Here is a 9005-nt window from a genome sequence, read left to right as displayed (position 1 = left end):
AAAGGTGGAGAACCATTTACCATTCAAATGGTCCTCAAAAGAAAGCTGGGGCAGCAGTCCTCATATCAGATAAAATAAAGTTTATCCCAAAGACGGTACTAAGAGATGAAGAGGGACACTATAGCATGCTTAAAGGATCTCTCCAAGAAGAGGACCTCACAGTCATGAATAGTTATGCCTCTTGTGGGAACTGCCAAGTATATCAATCAATTAATAACCAAAGTAAAGACATATTTAGGTAATAATACACTAATAGTAGGAGACTTCACCACAGCACTTTCTGCAAATGACAGATCTTCTAAGCGGAATATCACCAAAGAAACCAGGGCCTTAAATGACACACTGGAGCAGATGGATTTCACAGATATATACAGAACTTTCCATCTGAACGGACTGAATACACATTCTTCTCAAGTGCATATGGAACCTTCTCCAGAATAGACCACATACTGGGTCACAAATCAGGTCTCAACTGATACCAAAAGGTTGGGATTATCCCCTGCATGTTTTCAGACCACAATGCTTTGTAACTAGAACTCAAGCACAAGAAGAAACTTGGAAGAAATTCAAACACATGGAGGTTAAAGAGCATCCTACTAAAAGATGAAAGGGTCAACCAGGAAATTAGAGAAGAATTGAAAATATTCATGGAAACTAGTGAAAATGAAGATACAACCATTCAAACTCTTTGGGATACAGCAAAAGCGGTCCTCTTTTGGAGGATCGCAATACATCGCAATACAAGATTCTCTCAAAAAATTGGAAAAATCTCAAATACATAAGCTAACCTCGAACCTAAGGGAACTGGAGAAAGAACAGCAAGTAAAGCCTACACCAAGTAGAAGAAGAGAGATAATAAAGATTTGAGCAGAACTCAATGAAATAGAGACCAGAAGAACTGTAGAACAGATCAACAAAACCAGGAGTTGCCTCTGAAAGAATTAATAAGATAGAGAAACCATTAGCCAGCTTTATTAAAAAGAACAAAAGACTCAAATTAATAAAATCATGAATGAAAGAGGAGAGATCACAACCAATACCAACGAAATACAAATGATTTTAAAAATGTATTTTAAGCAGCTATATGGCAACAGAGTAGGCAATCTAGAAGAAATGGATGGGTTTCTGGAAAAGCACAAATTACCAAAACTGGAACAGGAAGAAATAGAAAACTTGAAGAGGCCAATAACCAGTGAGGAAATTAAAGCAGTCATCAGAAACCTCCCAAGACACAAAAGTCCAGAGCCAGATGCCTTCCCAGGGGAATTCTATCAAATGTTTAAAGAAGAAATAAAAACTATTCTAGTAAAGCTGTTCCGAAGGATAGGAAGGGAGGGAATACTTCCAAACTTGTTTTATTAGGCCAGTATCACCCTGATTTCACATCCAGACAGACTTCACCAAAAAAGGAGATTTATAGACCCATATCCCTGATGAACATGGATGCAAAAATTCTCAACCAGATACTAGCCAGTAGGATCCAACAGTACATTAAGAAGATGTGGGATTGACCACATGGGATTGACCACCATGACTAAGTGGGATTTATCCCTGGAATGCAAGGCTGGTTTAACATTTGTAAAACAATCAACATGATAGATCACATCAAGAAGAGAAAAAACAAGAACCATAGGATCCTCTCAGTGGATGCAGAGAAAGCATTTAACAAAATACAGCATCCATAAAAAAAAAAAAAAAAATTCCGCATCCAATCCTGATCAAACCTCTTCAGAGTATAGGCATAGAAGGAACATTCCTCAGCATCTTGAAAGCTATCTACAAAAAGCCCACAGCAAATATCATTCTCAATGGGGAAACACTGGGAGCCTTTCCCCTAAGCTCAGGAACACTACAGGGATGTCCACTCTCACCACTGCTATTCAACATAGTACTAGGAAGTCCTAGCCTTAGCAATCAGAAAACAAAAAGAAATAGAGGGCATTCAAATGGGCAAAGAAGAAGTCAAACTCTCCCTCTTTGTGGATGACATGATACTGTACGTAGAAAACCCAAAAGACTCCACCCCAAGATTGCTAGAACTCATACAGCAATTTGGCAGTGTGGCAGGATACAAAATCAATGCCCAGAAATCAGTGGCATTTCTATACACTAACAAGGGGACTGAAGAAAGAGAAATCAAGGAGTCAATCCCATTTACAATTGCACCCAAAAGCATAAGATACCTAGGAATAAACCTAACCAAAGAGGTAAAGGATCTATGCCCTAAAAACTACAGAACACATCTGAAAGAAATTGAGGAAGACACAAAGAGATGGAAAAAATACCATGCTCATGGATTGGAAGAATTAATATTGTGAAAATGTCAATGCTACCCAGGACAGTGTACACATTTAATGCAATCCCTATCAAAATACCATGGAGTTTCTTCACGGAGTTAGAACAAATAATCTTAAGATTTGTGTGGAATCAGAAAAGACCCTGAACAGCCAGGGGAATATTGAAAAAGAAAACCAGAGCTGAGGGCATCACAACGCCCGATTTCAGGTTGTACTACAAAGCTGTGATCATCAAGACAGTGTTAATAATCTTCTCTATCATTCTTCCTGATAGATAGTTGCAGAGGTAAACTCATGTAACACAGTTCTAGGTCAGTAGGGGAGGGAGGAAAGAAGGGAAGAAATGGTTCTTCCTACCGCTACTAAAAATGCTTTGGGATGCTATGTATATAATCAAGGGTGATAATTAAATATATAGGGCCCAACCGTCCATTCAGAATGGGTGCAAATAGCAGGGCTGGATCAGGGTTCCAGATGCCTCCTGCTGTGCTAAGTTGACCTCTTTGGTTGCTAGACCAAGAGTAGAGAATGTGGGCCTCCAGGAGGCAACTACCATGGATATGGCTGTATCTATGCATATTGGCTGATCACCAGGTCTGCACTCAGTGGTACCATGATCTAACCCCTTCAAATCTTTCCTTCTCTCATGTCAACAATCACTTTGAAGTCAAAGGCAAATAACCTGTCTTTATCAGTGAGAAGAGAGTGATGGATTTTGTTAGGTTTTTCAAAATTTCATTAAGTTGGTTTTGGCACACAAATGTTTTATAGTTTTTTTTTTGTTTGTTTTTTTTATAGTTTTATGTAACCATTTAACATTTATGCTTTTGTTGCATTGCCTTTACGCTTATAAGGACCTCCTTTATATAGATATTAGCTCAGTAGTCAGCTGACTTTTCTCTTAGTTATTAAGGATGATATATATATTTTTAAGGATGATATATTTATTTTTATTATTATTATTATATTTTTAAAGATTTTATTTATTTGTTTGAGAGAGTGAGCAAGAGAGAGTGAGCATGACTAGGAGAGGAGGCAGAAGGAGAAGCAGACTCCTTACTGGGCAGGGAGCCTGACGTGGGGTTTGATCCTAAGATCCCAGGGATCATGACCTGAGCCAAAGGCAGATGCTTAACCAATTGAGGCACCCAGGGCCCCCAATGATATAATTTTTAAATTCAACTCTTATTTGCTATCTTTTAGTAGCAAATAGTTTTTGATGTCCTATGTAGCTTTTATCTGCTTTTCCAGTCTTTCTCAACATCACTATTTGAATAAGGTGATTTTCCCTTTGATTCCAGTTGCATTCTTTATCATGTTTTAGGTTCTTTTATATACTGTAAGAATTATAAGAGTTCAGGAATTATCCATTTTGTTCCATTAATTGGTCTCAATTATCATAGTTTCACATGGGTTACTATAAAAAAAATGCCCCCCCCAGGAATTGTACAACATGACAGTACAATTGAATTTTACCTGAGCCTGGGCTCCCGGAAGAGAGCCAAGGTTAAGAAATTTCCCACCCTCTTGTGTTCCACAAGAGGCTTGCTTCCAAGAAGCACCTTTCCCAAATACCTTAGGTAAGACTACAGATGCCTCCTTTCTTTACTTACGACAAGGCCACATACAGTCCTCCAAATTCCCATTCATAAATGATTAACTGAACTGTTTTGTCCTATCCATCAATGGGAACAAAATGCTTGCTCTTCAAACTTTGGTTAAGATGCTTTCCTGCCTCCAGGCTTCTAAACTTTGATTTATCCTCAGTCCAAAGCCAGTATACAACCCCTCCCTAACTGCCTCTTCCAAGACTAGGCTGGCCTCAGAGTAAAAATAATTTTCCAATCCCACTCTTACTATTCTACCTCACACTGCCCCATTCTAACCTTGTTTATTCCTTGTATAAAAAAACAAATTCTTTTTACTCTTGAGACTCTGGCAGAGCTGATGGTAATAGAGTTCTTGTATTGCAGTCATTTCTTTCCCTCCGTGAGAAACAAGCCTTTCAGTAACATCTCTCCTTACTAAATCTCCATTTGCTTTTTATTTGAAAGGTCTTGCTCATGACCTTTTAGTACCAAATTTTTCTTCCCTATTCTTACATACTTCTAAGGAAAAAATTATTTTGTTAAATCTGTTCCCCTTCGATTTAAGCTTTTAAAAAAATTTATTTAAATTCAATTAATTAGGAGCACCTGGGTGGCTCAGTGGTTGAGCGTTTGCCTTTGGCTCAGGTCATTATTCTGGTGTCCTGGGGTGGAGACCCACATTGGGCTCCCTGCAGGGAGCCTACTTCTATCTCTGCCTATGTCTCTGCCTCTCTCTCTGTCTCTGATGAATAAATAAAATCTTTAAAAATAATGATAAATTCAATTAATTAACATATAATGTAGTATTGGTTTCAGAGGTAGATGCCAGTGATTCATCAGTGTTATATAACACCCAGTGCTCATCACATCATGTGCCCTCCTTAATGCTCATCACTCAGTTGCTCCATTTCCCACCCCCTCCCTGCCAGCGACTCTCAGTTTGTTTCCTATAATTAAGAATGTCTTATAGTTTGTTTCTCTCTCTGATTTCATCTTGTCTTCATTTTTCCTCTCTTCCCCTATTTTGTTTCTTAAATTCCACATATGAGTGAGATTCTATGAAATTGCATTTCTCTGATTGACTTATTTTGCTTAGCATAATATCCTCTATTTCCATCCACGTCGTTGCAAATGGCAAGATTTCTTTTTCTTTTCTTTTCTTTCTTTCTTTCTTTCTTTTTTTCTTTTTGATGGCTAAGTACTTAAAACCAACCAACCAACCAACCAACCAACAAACCAACCAAAAAAGCAGAAACAGATCCAAGAATACAGAGAACAAGCTGATGGTTGCCAGAAGGGAGGGAGGTGGGGGATTGGGCAAAATAGGGGAAGAGGAGTGGAAAGTACTTACAGGCTTCCAGTTGCACAATGAATAAATTATGGGACTGAAAGTCAGCATAGAGAATATAGGCAATAGTATTGGAATAGTGACATATGGTGACAGATGGGAGCTACGCTTGCAGTGAGCATAGTGTCATGGTATAGACTTATTAAATCACAATGTTTGACACCTGAAGTTAATGTAATATTGTGTGTCAACTACATTTCAAAAAATTATTGAGGTATAATTGATATACAACTACTACATCCATTTAAAGAAAACAGTTTGATGAGGGATGCCTGGGTGGCTCAGTGGTTTAGCACCTGCCTTCAGCCCAGGGCATGATCCTGGAGTCTCAGGATGGAGTCCCACATCAGGCTCCCCACATGGAGCCTGCTTTCCCTCTGCCTGTGTCTCTGCCTCTCTCTCTCTCTGTGTGTCTCTCATGAATAAACAAATAAAATCTTTAAAAAATAATAAGTTTGATGAGAATTGACTTGTGTACAACCTCTATTTAACTTCCACTCCAATCAATACATAGAACATTCCTATCATCCCTAAAAGTTTCCTTGAGCCAGTTTGTATACAACCCTTCTTCTGCCCTTGGCTTCATGCAAGCACTGGTGAGGATTTTTTGTCATTATAGATTCATTTGAATTTTCTATAAATAGAATCATACTAAGCATCATGATTTTTAGATTCAAACATGTTGTTACACGTGTTCGTAGTTCATTCTTGTTTTTCTCCATTGTTGTTTTCTATTCTTCCATTAGTATGGGTATACCATGTTTTGTTTCTTTGTTGGTTTATTGATAGATATTCATGTTTTCCCTCCAGTTTTTGGATATTGTGAATAAAGCTACTGTGAACATTTAAATAAACATTTTTGTGTGGACATACATATTCATTTCTTCTGGGGAGGAGTAAAAACGTTAGCTCCGAAGGCAAGTATATATTTAACTTTTGAGAGAGGGAGAATGTGTGTGCACGTTTGTGAGTGGGAGGGGGTGGACAGGGAGAGAGGGACAGAAGCAGACTCTGGTGGCAACTGTGTAGTGAGTCCAATGCAAAACTCAGTCCCCAGAGCCTGTGATCATGACCCCAGCTGAAACCAAGAGCCAAGGGCCAACACTCAACTCACTGAGTCAACCAGGTGCTCCTATCATTTTATATTTTTACCAAGTCATGATCCCAGAGTCCTGGGATCTAGTCCTGCATTGGGCTCCCTGCAGGGAGCCAGCCTACTTCTCCCTCTGCCTATGTCTCTGCCTCTCTCTCTGTCTCTCATGAATAAATAAATAAGATCTTTTAAAAAAAATTGTAAAGCTGGTACAGGAAGTTCCTTTATGTCTAGCACCCACTTCCTCTATTGTTAACACCTTACATTATTATGGTATATTTGTCACAATTCATAAGCCAGTATTAATACATTTTTAATGTATTAAATTTTATTTAGATTTCTTTTGTTTTTACCTGATGTCCTTCTTCTGTTCCAGGATCCCATCCAGGACCTTATACGTCTGCAACCATGTGTCTTTTGGCTCCTCTTAGCTGTGAGAGTTTCTCAGACCTTTTTTCGGTTTTTGGGTTTGTTTTTTTTTTTTTTTTTAATCACCTTGATAGTTTTAAGAAATATTGGTCAGGTCTTTTGTAGTAAGTGCCTTGACTTGGAATTTGTTTGATTTTTTTTCAAATTAGATTGGAGTTATGGTTTTGGGAAAGGAAGAACTCAGAGAACAATTGCCATTTTCACTATAGCGTCTCTCATCATGACTTATCACTGTTTCATGTTGACCTTGATCATCTCACTGAGGGAACATTTGTTAAATTTCACCAATGCAAAGTTACTCTCCCCTCAGTCCCTTTCCAAACTATTCTTTTTCAGGAAGTTACTATGCACAGATTATACTTAAGGAGTGGGGAGTTATGTTGACATAAATTATTACATATCTACATAAATTATTTGGGGTTCTTCTGCATGGGAGATTTGTCTCCTCTTCCCCATTTTATTTATTTACTGGCTATTTATTTATATCTACATGAACTCATAGATTTTTATTTATATGTTGGGTTATTTATTTTGTGGCTCACATTGTTCTAGTTTTGGCCACTTGGTACTCTTTCAGTTGGCTCCTGTGTCCCTTTTTTACATATTCATTGTGTATGTTTAAAAATTATTTTTATCACTTCCTTATTTTCCGGCACTCTAAAATGCCATGTAGGTTCATTTTGTATATTTTCAGTCATAGTCCTAGAATTTTCCATTTCTCCAGGGATCCCTGGTTCCTTTTATTACCGAATAGCATTAGAAAGCAAGAGGTGGGTGTAGGTGTGCTTAGTGCTATGGGGATATGTTGCTCCTGAGTCCTGTCAGCTGACAGAACAAGGAAATACGTGCGTTGTACTGTACATATACGTATCTACACATTTTTCTCTGTGTCTGTCATCTGTACCCATCTTAAGCCAAATCTGAATTTATACTGATGTCTCCAATTCTGATCTATTACCATATGTATCATTCACACCTCCACCTCTTCTTACCTGTAAACTTACATATTAAAATTTCTTTCCAAAGATTCCCTTTCTATAAACCTTAGTGGCTTTAATGATATACTTTTTTTAATCCTCAGAAACCTTAATTTCTTCTGGAAACTAAGTAGTAATTGTGAGCTATCTGTTGTACCAGCATTCTTTAGATGTGCAAATTTATGAATATATTTCATACTTTTTAGAGGATATGCCTTTTTTTCACTTTTTTAAACAATTTAAATTTATTTATTTATTTTTATTTTTTAATTTATTTTTTATTGGTGTTCAATTTACTAACATACAGAATAACCCCCAGTGCCCATCACCCATTCACTCCCAACCCCCGCCCTCCTCCCCTTCTACCACCCCTAGTTCATTTCCCAGAGTTAGCAGTCTTTACGTTCTGTCTCCCTTTCTGATATTTCCCACACATTTCTTCTCCCTTCCCTTATATTCCCTTTCACTATTATTTATATTCCCCAAATGAATGAGAACATATAATGTTTGTCCTTCTCCGAATGACTTACTTCACTCAGCATAATACCCTCCAGTTCCATCCACGTTGAAGCAAATGGTGGGTATTTGTCATTTCTAATAGCTGAGTAATATTCCATTGTATACATAAACCACATCTTCTTTATCCATTCATCTTTCGTTGGACACCGAGGCTCCTTCCACAGTTTGGCTATCGTGGCCATTGCTGCTATAAACATCGGGGTGCAGGTGTCCCGGCGTTTCATTGCATTTGTCTCTTTGGGGTAAATCCCCAACAGTGCAATTGCTGGGTCGTAGGGCAGGTCTATTTTTAACTGTTTGAGGAACCTCGACACAGTTTTCCAGAGTGGCTACACCAGTTCACATTCCCACCAACAGTGTAAGAGGGTTCCCTTTTCTCTGCATCCTCTCCAACATTTGTTGTTTCCTGCCTTCTTAATTTGCCCCATTCTCACTGGTGTGAGATGGTATCTCATTGTGGTTTTAATTTGTGTTTCCCTGATGGCAAGTGATGCAGAGCATTTTCTCATGTGCATGTTGGCCATGTCTATGTCTTCCTCTGTGAGATTTCTGGTCATGTCTTTTGCCCATTTCATGATTGGATTGTTTGTTTCTTTGGTGTTGAGTTTAATAAGTTCTTTATAGATCTTGGAAACTAGCCCTTTATCTGATAGGTCATTTGCAAATATCTTTTCCCATTCTGTAGGTTGTCTTTGAGTTTTGTTGACTGTATCCTTTGCTGTGCAAAAGCTTCTTATCTTGATGAAGTCCCCA

The sequence above is a fragment of the Canis lupus genome, chromosome 11 (genome assembly GCF_011100685.1).
Source record: "Canis lupus familiaris isolate Mischka breed German Shepherd chromosome 11, alternate assembly UU_Cfam_GSD_1.0, whole genome shotgun sequence".
Classification (NCBI taxonomy): domain Eukaryota; kingdom Metazoa; phylum Chordata; class Mammalia; order Carnivora; family Canidae; genus Canis; species Canis lupus.
This window is presented reverse-complemented; position numbering follows the sequence as displayed.